At 37.6% G+C, this 14,512-nt stretch overlaps 1 long non-coding RNA gene across 1 annotated transcript; it reads right to left on the bottom strand.

Moving 5' to 3' along the window:
- Positions 1 to 3,989: 3,989 nt before the first annotated feature.
- On the bottom strand, positions 3,990 to 12,141 carry LOC149117888 (uncharacterized). The gene is made up of 2 exons (XR_016206473.1): positions 10,334 to 12,141; positions 3,990 to 4,263 (listed from the first exon to the last, which is right to left on the bottom strand). It is a non-coding gene; the product is annotated as an uncharacterized LOC149117888 (long non-coding RNA).
- Positions 12,142 to 14,512: the final 2,371 nt, after the last annotated feature.

Genomic DNA, 14,512 nt, shown 5'->3' on the forward strand with positions numbered 1-14,512 from the left:
CTATGATGCTTCCAATCAGACGCAACATTCAACGTTCACTACACCGCAGTGACAACTGATTAAAATGGTTGCGGAGGTTTCAAAAGACGGCAAAATGGCCATATACATTAAGAATACTTCGATTGAAATTGTTGTTGTTTATTTCTTGCTTGTCAGTTTTTTGAGATGGTTTTTTGTTTCTTTGTCTGTTTGTTATTGTTAGTTTTTTTTGTTTTTGTTTTTTTTACTTTTAGCCGTTTACTGAGAGGAAAATTAATTCAAAGATCAGTGCTGGTAAAACGAGATTTAATAAAAAAATATTTGTTCCCCTAAAACCACACACGTAGAGCTTATTGACATAGCAATTGTATGGTAACGTCGCGTAATAACGGCGCTTAATAAAGAATCTAGGTTCGATCAGCATGAAAATTCAAAAATTAGCGCTGGTGAAACCAAATTTAATGAAAGATGTTTGACACCTAAAACCACACACGTAGAGGTTATTGACATGGCAAATGAATGATATCGTTGGGTAATAAAGGCACTTGAAGTAAAAGATTTGCAGTGATTTGCATTGCTGTTCAGCGCAGGGAAATATATCACAGTCCTTTTCAGAATAATTACAAAAATAAGCCGCACAAACTTTAGAACTGAAATGTTCTTTCTTAAATATGGTAGGTTTTGTGACGTCAACGAACGCAGCTACGGTCATACAACGTAACAAGGATATAAAAATGTTTTAAATACAAGCTCGAGTGTTCAGGTTCTGATACTTTGTTCATAAATACGCCATTTATTATAAAAAAAATAATAGGTACTTCAAGATTTTCTAAGCGACGTGCAAAAAAATCGGGCCTGCGAGGCAGCTTTAATTGTGAAAAAATCGAGACTGCGAGACGTACATAACAGCTGAAAAAGCGAAACTATTAGACCCGCAAAATTGGACGACAATTTGTGCGACCGATGGCTTTTGAAGGACTATTTGTCACCTTTAGCAGAGCAAAACCTGGTACTGTTACTACTTATATTTCTTTCAGTATATTTATATCTATATATTTTTTTCTCTTTCTACCTCTTCTTTTCTATATTTTTCCTACGACCGATTTAAAGCGTAATAATTCTTGTAACTTCTCAGCTCGTTTAGTTAATGTTTTTACTATTTTGAGTAGTTTTTTTGCTTATTTAAGTTCAATGTATTCTTCTGCTGAATGATATTCTCTGTAGTATGCAAAATAAAGTGGTTTTTGTTGTTGGTGGTGGTGTTGTTGTTGAAACCACATGCATGCATAGAAATCAGGGGTGGGGGAGAAACCTCTGCGACGCCTGGCACTTTTTTTGTGTTTGGATCATCCACCAAAAAGTGACGTCACATCCGGTAAAAAAGCGCGCTGAGCGGCAAAATCAAATTAGAATGCGACATAATCGTTCTCTCAGTAAGTAAAAGGGCAATATTTCTTAATCGGCGGGATATTTCTAACGTTTTATTTGGTCACGATAAACAAAATTTTGTCGTCTTCATCGTCATATCGTTTGTTTGAGGAGCAGAACGATTATTTATTCAAAACCACGCTGTTTTGAAGGCGTGTGTTTTTACGTAATGTCGTCATTTCTTCTTCGCTGAATTCCACAGGAGTCATCGTTTGCGTGGAAATAATGAGTTCTAGGTAAGTTACGCTCAGTTCAAATATCCTATTCTCTTAGGTAGGCATTACACTAAGAGAAAAGCGTAATGTCAGTTTTCCAGACGAGGGAGAACCTATTTAACAGAAGCCCATTTTTTTCAAATTTACCCTTGAAAAACACTTGAGAGTAATGTAGAGGTGTTAATCGTATCACACTGTAAGCTGCTATAAGAATAGACCCACACACATAACGCGGCGGGACCTTCTTGCCGATCGACACTAACGCAAATTCATGTTCTTGCTTGTGACTCAAACTGGTGTTATAAATTCTGTTATGATTGGTTAAGAACCTTGAACAAGTTATCTTAACTTTTCCCTTGGTAAACGCTTCCTTTAACATAGGCAGGCCGTGAACCCCTTAAAAATAAACAAGAAGATATTGTTATGGGCGATTCGGTAATTTGGGCATCTTGTGTTTTCTTTTTTTATTTCCAGTTATAATCAAATTTATTTTTCCGTTTCAACCGTGTTGAGTGTCAGCGACACTATAAAGTTTCGATACCCCGCCCCCCCGTCCCCCCGCAAGATCCTATGAGGTCAAGCATGCATGCACCTTTCATTTCTTCAATTCCTTTCATTTGCATTGTTTGCAGACCAAGGTCCTTATCTTTTAATCCCTAACTATCATATTTGCAGCTTATTCTGAAAGGTTACTCAAACATTTTGCCTTAGTTTGAATGTGCTTTTTCTATACAAGCTCACATCAAGACATTTCAGTCTCAGGCAATGAGAGCACCTAGCAATTTTGACAATTCTCTCTCATAGAGTTCAATTATTTTAATTCATCACTTTTTCAATGTGCGATCTTAACAAACTGTTTGCAAACAGTAATGAAATATCATGCCCCAACACCCAGCCATAATAAAAGGAAGTCTGGGAACAGGTGACAGCAACAATGACACTGCCGGGCTAGTGAATGTTACAAGCTATTATGAACTCATGTTTGACAATGATGAGTGACCATGAAACATGGTGCGGTGGAACTGAACAACCAGACCGCAAGTGACATTGTTAGTGTTAGTGTTGTGAAAGCGATTACTAGCTAGTAGTGTCTGTGAACTTGGACCAGACCAGAAAAGAAAAGGTTCCATACTGGAAGTTGACTGAGAGCAACAAGTTTGTACTCAAAAACTGAAGAAGCTGCCTGATCAGACCAGTCTTGAAGCCAGCTTCATCACTACTTGTCAAGAGTTCCTGAATTGTGTATGTGGGAGGACTCCTTGTAATGACATATATGGGGAAGCTCTGCCCAAAAGTTTTCAGGCTTCAGATGTAACTATTAAAGGGTAAGGGATTTCTGACAAGTTGAATTCAGGTGTATGAAAGGGTACAGAAATCTTCCTTTTAGGGATTTCCCTTCTTCTGGTTCTAAAATGTTGTTGATAATCCCTCATTTGCTCTCCTGAGCCAGAATGAGGGGATTCTGATATATTGTTCAAAAAGATATTTCAAAGCTTCTTTCTAAGGGTTTAGAAAAAGGATACAGTATTACATGTAAGGGGTTAGACCTTGAGATGGAGCTTCCCCATTTAAAACTATGTAGAATACCACCCCCCCCCCCCCCACCCTGTTAGTGTAACAAGGATGTTCAAATTGTTTTCTGGAGAAAAGCAATTAAAAAACAAATCAATGCCTAGGGATTATGTGATTATCCATGTAAGTTCCCATTTGTATTTTGAATTGAAATGGACCTAACGTTATCCACAACAGTATAAAATAATAACCAAATTTGCAGCTTCATAGAGAGACTCAATCTGATAATGAAAACATAACTTTTATTTTTCCCCCTTCCTTTGTACCTTGTGATATTTTTAGGGAAATTCTCAAAAAGTCCCTCCCCCAAGCAAAATAAAATATATAAATAAAAATAACTTTCTTTAATCTTGAAAATGATCTCAGAGATAAAAATGTCATTTTTATGGCTATTTATCATCCAGGGTTTGTACGGGTCCTGGAAAACCTGGAAAGTCCTGGAATTTTATTGCGGCATTTTCTGGGACTGGAAAGTCCTGGAAAAGGGCTACTGGTCCTGGAAAGTTCTGGAAATCTGTTAAACTCAAGTAAAAAACTATGAAATGTATGGTAGACAGTAAGGAGAATTAACATTAAGATCTTGGGGTTAATGTGAATTAAAGTTAATGTGAAAGGGTTAATGTGAATTTTAGAGTCTGGGAAAAATCAATCTGAGTCCTGGAAAAGTCCTGGAAATTTGTTTCTGAAAAAGGGTACGAACCCTGATCATCTTAAAATGTGTTGCAAAGCAACTGCTTATTAGGAAAATATAAATGTTCAACGAAAAAAAATGAACAGAAAAAAAACTACAAACTATTTTTCAGAGGAACTCCTATATTTTATAATTTTTGTAAACCTCTTACAGAATGCAACTTTTGTTTAGGTTGCACTTCACTGTCAAGGAAGAAATCACACCTGAGTGGCTTTGTATCTTTATTATGATTTGCATTATCAGTAAAAAAAAAATCACACTTGGACAGGTCCACTGACACTCTTACATGTATGTTAAAGATAGGAAAAGCAGGTTCAGCATCATCTAAATCAAGGAGTTGTATGCCAGTGTGGGGTGTATATGCCAGGAGGTAACCACCTAAGAAAATACAAACATAAATGACAGTCACTAAAATTAAACAACAACTGAGAACTTTTAGAGACTTCCATCAGTCACAAAAAGACCAACAACCGGATCTTTTTCAGTTTAACAAATTGATGTCAGTTTTTCATGCATCTGTCTTGAACATTATTGATCATGAATTTTGCCATAACGTTGTCACAGTCGCTGTGGATCCTCGGGGTGATAGCGTACACTCATACACTCATCCTAAAACACAGGAAAAACTGACATCAATTTGTTTTTTTTTTTAAATAACAAATTCATTGCCAAATTGTACGCTCTCGCTCATTGACACACTTCTTAAATTATAAATTTATGTGCCTACAGGTCCGCTTTTTGACGACAAAAATTAGCTAATGAGTGCACAACAATTTCTACAGTTATCGTAAAAAGTATGACTTTTGTTAGTAATGATTATTTTGTAAGCAAGGGTTTCAGAGGAAAAGTCCAGTGTAAAAATGCTATCTCAACAGAAAAAATAATTTAGTTAACAAGAGGAATTCAGAAGAACACTGATTAAGAAGAGAAATAGAGTGCTTCTCTTGTTTGTATTTCTCTTGTGGGTATTTGCTCATTTACCACCTATGAAAAACAAGATGTAATATATAATTTTTACCTCTGCTGTAAATTCTTCAAACCAGTTTGTTTTCACTTTCAGAGTGGTTCCACACCACCCACCCCCTCAGTCCCTATTCCTACCCTACAACAGTACAGCCAGGATCCCATATCAATCCCCCAACATAACTTACCATAATACTCCCATATTACAATACAATCTTTTTTATTTTTATTTTGTACAGACAGACCTAGATTCAAACATCAGATCTCTGACCTTTTGGTCCACCTCATCTCCATTAGGCCATTAGAGCAATCATTGCAAATTTATTAACCGCGCGGCCATGGGCCGAGCGCGGTTCATGTTCTACCCTTGGTTTATTATTTTTTTTAATTTTTTTTTTTTGTCGGAGACCAGACGCAGATCTCCACTCGGCCAACTTTGAATTACGCAATCTGTAATGTTTACTCGCCAAACCTTGTTTCTTCAGGGTCAACAGAAATCTCAGATTACAAAATTACGCCGAACCTACACGTTGCAAAAAAATCTCTTCAAAACCCTGACATCGAAGCGATATATCACTTTAGCGTTAATAGCTACCACACATCGGCAGAAGGTAAATCTATTCCTTAACAATCCAGCTTTATCGTGCTAAAATTTCAGCGAAATCGAACAAAACCAGAATTAATTAGAATTTTTTTTGTGACCTCACTCCCCAGACTTGACCTAACAAAGGGAGCAACGGTCGCCCATAGCAACCGAAAAACACGAACATAACAAAGCCGACGTTTCGGCCAAAAAACTCCAGAATTATCGCCTGAGAGCTTAAACTTGAATGGGAACATCTTTTTCGAACTTTTTTCAACTCATTTAGACGAAAGAATGGCCTCGGCGTGCTACAAAAATGACCAAGAGAAAAAACAGAACAAGACAGCAGAACAAACCGATAATATTTCACCGCATGGCTTTCGGCACGAAAACGAAAATACAGCTTACTTCTGGATAAATTCAGCCTTACAAGCCACCAACTGGTCCCATATTACTTTCTGTATCCTTACAAATGTCCTGACTTCCATCTCCGAAAGACTTTGCCCCAATTTTGAGCAAATAAACATTTCGCCGACAGCGACCACCATTACGGTGGCTTGCATACTAAATTAGCTAACTTGACAAAATTCTCCCGAGGGGGGAGGATGTGACGAAAAGAGCTGAAAAATGGCCTGTAATTGGCTAATGATGAGATCTTCCCACTGTCCAAATTTGGTGAGAATCGAAAGTAACGCCAATTTTCTGTCACGTTTTCAATCTGTAGCCACTGGAGTGACCAAAATCGATACATCGGTCGGGATAGAGTTTCATTATTAGATTACATGACTTGTGTGACTACTTTGCTAGCCCTTTACTCGTGGAAAACACCAATCAAATTTAATCATGTCTATAAAGAAAGAAAGCTGTTGTTAATAGTGTTATTATCATGTGGTTCATATCGTTCATGACCATACATATCCCGAAGAAAGTTCTAGATTAGGACCATTACGTCATCGGAGATTTGTCAACGGCTACCACTGATGGTGCAATAATACAGTTTGTTGATCAAGTGATGTGATGTCTACAGTAAGAAAAGAATCATCAATGACTGCTTTGAAATGTGCACTACATTCCGACGGTAGTGCTAAGCAAACAGTTAAATTTTAAAAGCGCGGTTATAAGATCTAAAAGATCTTCTTGTTTCGCCAGAAGCGACGGTCATTAATTTATTTGTAATTTTGCGAGTATTACTTGCGGTTTTAGGCAAATGAAGTAAATCCTTTGACTGTTTCATCGCAGCGAGTTCATAGATCGGAAAGAAAATTAAATGTTTGGAAGCCAAGCAAAGAACGTGCTCAGAACGTGCAAAGATTACGTCATTGATAGGGAAATAACCACCGTACTAAAGATAGCCGTAGATAACGCAATTCTTGAATTATGTGACTCGTGTGACTTCTTTGCTAACCCTTAACTCAAGGGAAAAAAACAATTAAATTTAATCGTGACTTTAAAGAAAGAAAGCGGTTTGTAATAGTGTTCGTATCTTCATGCCCATACATATCCCGAAGAAACTTCCAGATTAAGACTATTACGTCATCGGAGATGTCACAACGGCTACGACTGATGGTGCGATAATAGAGTTTATGTTGATCAAGTGCTGTGATGTCTACAGTAATCAATGAATCATCAAAGATTGCTTTGGAATATGCACTGCGTTGCGACTGTAGTACTAAGAAAACAGTTAAATTTTAAAAGCGCGGTTATAAGATCTAACAGATCTTCTTGTTTATATTAATTTTGTTGGTCTAATTTATTATTGCTCTCAGATTCCCCCTTCCCCTTTGATGAAATTAAATTGGTTTTAAAAAATAAACTGGTGTAAACAAATTAAAGCAGAGGTAGAAATTGAGCCATAGAATTACTGTAATTTTGGTAAAATAACTATACTATTAACATCCATATGTTCTATTGTAAAGACAGTGTAACTACTTAAATTGAACTTCATTGTCAGAGACAAAAACCTAAAAACACCTAAACACAGGTCAGTGAGGACATTGCCAGTTTTGCTTTCGCCAACAACCACTCTGCCTCAAAAATATAGAAGATAATGACAACAGCAATAACAAAACTAACCTCTGTCAATTCAATAACCACACCAAATTCCCCTCCAAAATTCTCTTCAATGCCTTACAGTAAAATTTTGCCAACAGCATAAATACAACTCAATGCTTTAATGTGCTTCTCTCATTAAACTTTTACCCCTTGAGTCAGAATTTGTAAGTGTATCACATAGAATTCCACAAAAGATTAAAAATGCTGTTAACCTTTTGCAAATATCTGCATCAGTTCTAAAGATATTAAAATTTTAAAAATGTGTAAAATATGCAAATGAGGTGACGGATGATGTCATACACTCAACCCAATATTACATCAAGATGGTAGGCTTATAGTTCTACTGGAAACACACCTATGGCTATTAAAATTATATAGAGCCTGTATTTTCCCATGGCAACTCACTCTTTTCCAGTCCCCTCTAACCTGAGGCCACAACTTCGACCTTACATATTAATATGCTTGCTGGATCATCATGCAGATGAGACACCATTGGCAAATATCAAAATAGAAAGTCAAAGGTGGCCAGAAAAGCTCAAAGCAGAGAAGGTTGAAACCTAGTAGTTGCCATGGTAACAAAACTGTTAAGCTCATATTATGGAGGACATCTGCAAATTTCATCACATAATATGATCCTCTCAAACACCTATTCATAAATAAAAGATTTTGGAAGTATAGTTTGCATAATCAGTGAGACAACACACAACTTGGGCCCAGAGCTAACAAGAGATATTCCATTTTCTATCCACCCCACCCCCCCTCCAAGCCACACTCACAAAATAAGTCAAAATTTACAACCTAACAGAAAAGATAAAAGTGCCGAAATAACAGTTTCATAGCCCTTTCTAAAGCTCTTGTTAACAGAGGAAGAGAGAGTGTGGAAATAAAATAGAATGGCCCTTAGGGCCCATTTATATGGTCCTGGGTACCCAAGCAACCCTTCTCTTGAGTTACCCTGGCCAAGCTAACTTTTCACTTATTTCTTTGAAAAATTCAATCAGCCATTTACGTTAATTAGGATCAAGTACCCATCTCGCCTGCAAGACAACAGGGGTGGGTGAGTTGTCTTGCCTTGGCTCGTGTCATGCCTTGGTACCCTGGCAGGCAGGACAACTTTTCTTTATTTAAACACTATGGCTTGGCTAACCAGGGCAACCCTTGGCATGACGAGTGTCACTTGATGCCTAGATCTAAAATTTCAAGCAGAAATATCAATTTACAGAGAAGAGAAAATTAACTCGCCAAAACACTGTGATTGAATGATTGAGGGAAACTTAAACAGAGGGATATATGCACATTTGATTATTCAATAATCAATAATTGAATAATCATGCAGGGTCAAATTCAGCCGAATGCATGGGGAAATTAATAGCAAACAATCACTTTAAGATCAAACCAAGCTAGAATTTTCAGCCCACCCACAATGGAGCAATCCCAACTGACCTTTGTGAATTATTTGATGCATGCATATTAGACAGCCATTTTTCATTTTTTCTTTGAGATGGAAGGTAGACAGCCATTTAAACATTGATCAAATAATGAACAAAGGTCCTGTTGCTATAGAGCTACATTGTATCCCCACCAGATTAACAGAGGATGTCAGGTGTTGTAAACAGATCTTTGGAAGAACTAAAAAAAACTGTGTAGACAACCAGCAGTGGCCTGTGTTCACACAGAATCTCTTATTGAGTTAATTTGATATAGAACATGACTTCAAAATCTCAAAATAGTTGAATTAACTAATTATGAGGTCCTACAAGTATGAGAATTTCAGATTGTACGATTGCACCCAAGTATGAAGTTTGATAGAGAAACAATGGTAAATCATACAATTCTACTTAACAATATTATTGGATTGCAAGCTCAAGATTCCCATCAGGTGATAATAAGGTTGATACAGCCTCAAACTATCACCTCAAAGAATTCTTCACCTCATAGTCCAATTATTGTTGAATAGAAAGAGAGAAGATGTGCTCTATTTTATTATTAATAGATAATAGTATACAGGTTAAAGCTTATTACAAGATAAAATTTGAATTCAGTCCAGCATTTATTTATGAACCACTTTACAGTACCGGGAGTGGGGGGGTGGGGGGGTGGGGGAGTACTCCCAGAAAAATTTGGTGGGGGTGTGCGGCCCGCTTCCCAAAACCCTTACTCTATTGATCACCAAAATCTGCTATTTTCCCTAGCCTATTTATGACCAGACCAAAAATTTGACAACCTATTTGCAACCGTTGCCACTGACACAGTTGCCCTAAACATATTTTTGGAAGGCCTTTTGTTTATGGTTGTGTCAATAATGATGAAAAAGTAGCTTTTTCCAAACAACATTACCCAATTCAAGACTAGAGTACAAAACCCATACCCTATTTAAGACCAAAGAGGCCACAATCGATACCCTATTTATGACCAAAATGGCTGAAAAACCATACCCTTTGGGGCCACACATACCTATATTGTGCATATAAGGGAGTACCTCCACCCCCCTCCGGGTCACAGTAGAAGTGGGGGTCAAAAGCGGGGGTAAAGTTAAGAGGTAAGGATATACCATACTATTCCATTGGGAGCTAACCCTGAACAGGCCAATTCCCTCTTTTTGAACTGCCCAAAGAAGTTGATTCCCAGGTTGGCATTGCAGTTCAGACAATACAGAGGAATATACAATTAACCACTGGATGACTGAAGGAAAGTCTCATCTGGACTGCTTCACCCCTTTGTTGATCTTTTCGGGGAAATCTGATATCCCCAAAGCACGCATTTACAATGAACTCTCAAGCTCTCAACATAGATTATTTCTTACAGAGAAAGAAAAGTATTCAACAAGAGATACGGAAATAGGATACTAACCTTGAGTGTACGATTTTCCACCACACTCACGTGGATACAGAGCTTCAACTGTGTTCACTTTTAGAAAAAAACGGCTTCTGTTAAACATGTTCCCGTTGTACACAGTGCAAACTGTGGCCAGCAATACTTCATCCAGGTTGTTGTTAACATTATAGGCTATTGCACTTAGTGTTATCACCGAATCACGAACAATAAGAACCAAAAGTTGGAACAACACAAGTTTTGCAAATGTTTAAAATCGGCCATTCGATGACAGAAGGCCCTCCGTTATTTTCCTTCAAAACAATACTAAACTGTTCTCTTTGGCCGAACGTTTTGCTTAAAAAGTCGAAGAAATGTGCCTGCAACATCTTTCTATCCTCAATAAGAAAGGACAAGAACCTGATGGTTTGCAAATAGAGGAAAATCTTCCCCAATCGAAACGCCATTTTTTCGCGTTGTGAAACGAGCTGCGCGGCACAATTTAAACCGGATGTGACGTCACTTTTTGGTGGATGATCCAGATACGCAAATTTCAGGAGTCTTCTGCTCCGTCCCTGATAGAAATAGAAAACCATGCAACTCTTTTTTTCGTGGTCAGCATGGCAAGCGGCATACATCGCGGGTGCACGCGCCCAGCTAATACCAAGTCATGCAGTCCTGGTTTACAGCATATATCTTTGATATTAGACATCCGAGTTACAGTCAATTGACACCTGTCAAAACAAGGTATCCGCTGATCAGTATCACGTGTCCATATCGCGGGCCCTGGTTTAGAGCTTATCGAGGTCATGTTTTTTTTTTAAGTTGACCGCTGACCATGTACTGGCTTTCGATAGGATCGCGACCTTATGTCAAGTTAATTTGTTGTAATCAGGACGACAATCAGGGCCGGGTTGTTCGGAAGCCCGTTAATGTTAACCCAGCATTAATAGTTAACCGAAGTATAAATTTTTCTTGCATGCAAATGTTTTTTATTGCTGATTCGCTCCTGCGGTTAAAGGCGCTACTTACTTTGAAGATTAGCCCACCAGGGATCAAACGTTGTCGGATTTATTTGAACTAGAGACACGGCTCGTTGCGTCCATGGTCACATCGTAGTCAACTGAAATTGAAATAATTACGAGATAAATTATTATCTACAACGTTCTAAATCGAAGCGACAAACGATTTCGAAACTTACAATTTGTGTTCCTGGGTGTCAGATCCCTTTGATCGCTATCTTGATGTTTTGCTCGCGACTGTTGATTGACTTGACTCCGAATGTCCGCTACATGATAAGATTTTCCTTTTAAAACATAAGTCACATGACTTGTTTTTCCCGCCACGCGTGGTCGAGGCGATTTCGCAATTACTGACGATAATTCTATTTTTTTTTTTTTTTTTTTTTTTTTTACACCCGAATGAACATGCAAATCACATTGCTTTTAATTTTGGGTCGCGGACTGCGGGTATTGTTTGAGATTATTCAACCCCAAAACAGATGGCCAAAAAGTATAAACAGAAAACCTCACAAAAACTCAAATCAGAATTTTCGCTTATCCAGTGTTAGGTTAATCAGGCTTTAAACAACCCGACCCAGGACTCCGCTTTTAGGCTTGGTTAAAGCCATATGTCATACTAGTATGAGATATACCTTGCGAGAGAGGGGCTATATGGGGGGTATCTCGTTTATTGATTGGACATAAATGGTCCTAGCATGGCTCATTGCAACCAACATATACTAAAACATAGATTACACACGACATGATTACATAACCCACATGCCAACGACTCTGCATACCACACACGCTATCTCACAATAATAACATGAAAAAATCGAAGACAACAAAAACAGTTTTTGAATTTACTTTACACAGCCCGTTTCTCTACTAAGCCACGGCCGGCCTCATTTCCCCCCCCCCCCCCCCATACCGAAAGCAGTTAGTCTGTTTTTAAAATTTATTAGCTGTTATTTCACGTTGCTTTCCTGTTTTTTGTTTTTGTTTACCTGTTTTGCTTTGTCCTTCTTTTCTGTCATTCAAATCATGCCGCCTCTGGGAAATATTATTAGCAGCTTTAATATCAAGCTGGACCAACTCAGATGCGGTTAGCTAAATATTTGAACATTCCTAGCTTGATAATTTCACATACCTTTCCACTCTCTAAATTGGATTTATTATCCTGATTTGTTAGGTAAACTGCAACTATATAAGTCGTTACACGTAAAGATGCCAGTTTCTTAACCATTTCACACTTTTTTTTAATTTTCGCGCGGTTTGACAAATTATAAATGTATACCTTATTGTCCGTAGATAGTATACTTGCATCGAGACCCAACAAAGCAATAACCGCTTAGAACTGCCTGGCAAGAAAATTTAGATACAGATCACGCATTGCATTCGCTTGCAAGTTTTTTTTTTTTTTTTTTTTTTTTTTTTTCCTCTCATGTAAAGCCTTTGTGTTAAAATGTAAAAAAATAAGCCGCCCCTATCATTCGTAGCATATCTCTTTTATTAGGGCCGATTATCAGTTACACTGTCACATTTATCTGAACTCAAATGGTGAGCCTCTTGAACTTCAGCTCTTTTGAGAGCGTTATTTGATTGGACGTCTTTACATTAGTATCTTCACCTTACCTTCAAGTAAAACCCTGGCTCTTCATAATGCCTGTATATAAAATATCGAGCCGAGTTTAACTATAAACTCGGTTGGCACGGTTTTTCTGGTAATTAGATGAATTCAGAACTAGTCGTTTCTATTTTTTGCTCTGTTTCAATGACCGCGCGCCGTTCATAGCATACGCGTCTGCTGTAAGATGTCGAGTGCAAATTATATACCTTTCTGACTGCAGTGAAACGGCAACAGATTGATCTCTAAGTTATAAGTACAAGTAAGAAAACCAGAAGTCCATAGGAGGGTCATCTCGCTTATTGATCGACCTTAAATGGTCCTAGCATAGCTAATTACAACTAACATATACCTGTACATGTACTAAAATATGAATCAGACATACCACATGATTACGTAGCCTACATGCTAACGAATCTACATGCCAACGCACAGCTATGTTAAAATAACAACGTTAAAAGGTAGATTGGTTACTCCCATTTATTCAAAGGCAACAAAAACTGTTTTTGCATTTACTTTACACAGTCTGTTTCTGTACTAAGCCACGGCCACATTTTTTGCCTCGAAATCAACTGTTTTGCTTTGTCTTCTTCTTCTTTTTTTTTTTTTTTTTTCCTTTATTAAAATCATGCGTAGTTTCCGGTACGTAATTTGTTTAAAAACCAAAGTTGCATTCACTGGTTTTTGAAAGACTGCCAGATGCAAAAAGGAGCGACAAAGCTTGTTTGCTTGTAAACCAAACAAATGAACTCACCCTATTAGTCTTGAATGGGAAAAGTCTACACTACCTAGCCGGTCCTTTTTTGCGCCTTTGCGTCAGAACTAAATATTTGAACTTCTCCGTCTCATGTTCTATACATAACAGTATTGTGTAACGTTTTTTTTTTTTTTTTTTTTTTTTCCCTTTCCTTTCCTTTTTTCTTTTAGATTGTAGGAAGCCGCCTCTGGATAATATTATTAGCAGCGTTACTATCAAACTAGACTAACTCAGATGCGGTTAGCTAAATATTTGAACATTCCTAGCTTATTAGTTTTTGCATACCTTTCCACTTTCTTAATTGGATTTATTAAGTAGGTTTGAACTTTATAAGAAGGACACTGTATTCGCTGGCAAGTTTTTGTCTGTCGTGTTAGTCACTGTTGAACTCGGTTAAAACGTTAAAAAAATATAGGGTGCTCTTATCATTCTTAGCTTATCTTATTGGCCCTTCTACAAACAACTTATCTTCTACATTTATCCTATCTCAAATGGTGAGCCTCTTAATTTCTAGTCCCTATGAGAGCATTATTTGTCTCGACTTCTTTGTATTAATTTCTTGACCTTGCCTTCAAAAAAAACTCCTGGCCCTTCATAACACATGTATATCCCATTACGAGCCCAGTCTAACAAGAAACTCGGCTTGCATGGTTTCCAAGGTAATTAGTTTCACTGCTATAAATGAAATCAGAGATGGTCGTTCCTGTTTTTTTTCTCTGTTTAAATGGCCGCCGCTCATAGCATACGCGTCTTTCTGTAATGTGTCCAGTACAAATTAAATTAGCCGTTTGCATTGCTTATCCTATCCGGCTAGCAATGCTATAGCCGCCATG

This window comes from Orbicella faveolata, unplaced genomic scaffold, assembly GCF_042242905.1.
Source record: "Orbicella faveolata isolate gen_17 unplaced genomic scaffold, um_ofav_v1 contig_1, whole genome shotgun sequence".
Lineage (NCBI taxonomy): Eukaryota > Metazoa > Cnidaria > Anthozoa > Scleractinia > Merulinidae > Orbicella > Orbicella faveolata.